General features: G+C 42.0%; 1 pseudogene; it reads right to left on the bottom strand.

Moving 5' to 3' along the window:
* LOC106147700 lies at window positions 1-494 on the bottom strand (annotated as a pseudogene).
* Window positions 495-712: the final 218 nt, after the last annotated feature.

Below are 712 nucleotides of genomic sequence, written 5' to 3'. Positions count from 1 at the left end.
TGACCAGGAAAGCTGGCCTTTAAATGCTCAATGGAGAGAAATGTATCATTGAAATCAAGGGTGGCAATCTGATTGGGCATTTTTGAGTAATGGGCACTGCTTGGGTCTCCATAACCTAAAATGATATCATGCAGCCAGTCAGGTACCACACAATCAGTGTTCATCAGATTCCGAATAGTCTCCAGCACAGCCTTGAAATTATTTTCTTTTGGTTTTCTCCTCATTATTATATTGAAAGTGTCATACACATCTTCTGCTCCATTTTGTATAGTATTGGTCATATCCTGCTGATACTGGTTTGGATCCAAAAATACTCGAAATGTCCTCGATTCTCCTCTAAGATTAGGTCTGGGCTCAGGTCCATCTTCAATGACACGCCCTTTATCATCCAGCATGCCCTGGATTTCACAGCCTCTGACATAAACCAAGCCGACCTGCTCGCTTTTATTTTTAAAGACTGGACAACTTAAACTGTTCATGGTATGTGAAAAGACTTGATTATAGTCACACTTTTGACTGTTGGAAGAATCTCCCTCTCCCTCTCTCTCTCTCTCTGTCTCTTTCTATATGTGTGTGCTGGGGATTGTACCTAGGACCTTTGTACTGAGCTATATCCCCAACCCTTCTTAAAAATTTTGAGACAGAGTCTCACTAAGTTGCCTCGGTTGAGCTTCAATTTGGCATTTCCCTACCTTAGCCTTCCAGAGTGCTG

This window comes from Chinchilla lanigera, unplaced genomic scaffold, assembly GCF_000276665.1.
Source record: "Chinchilla lanigera isolate Chin_1 unplaced genomic scaffold, ChiLan1.0 scaffold01978, whole genome shotgun sequence".
In the NCBI taxonomy this organism is placed as follows: domain Eukaryota; kingdom Metazoa; phylum Chordata; class Mammalia; order Rodentia; family Chinchillidae; genus Chinchilla; species Chinchilla lanigera.
Note: the sequence above shows the minus strand (reverse complement) of the source record. Positions and strands in the feature narration are given on the sequence as shown.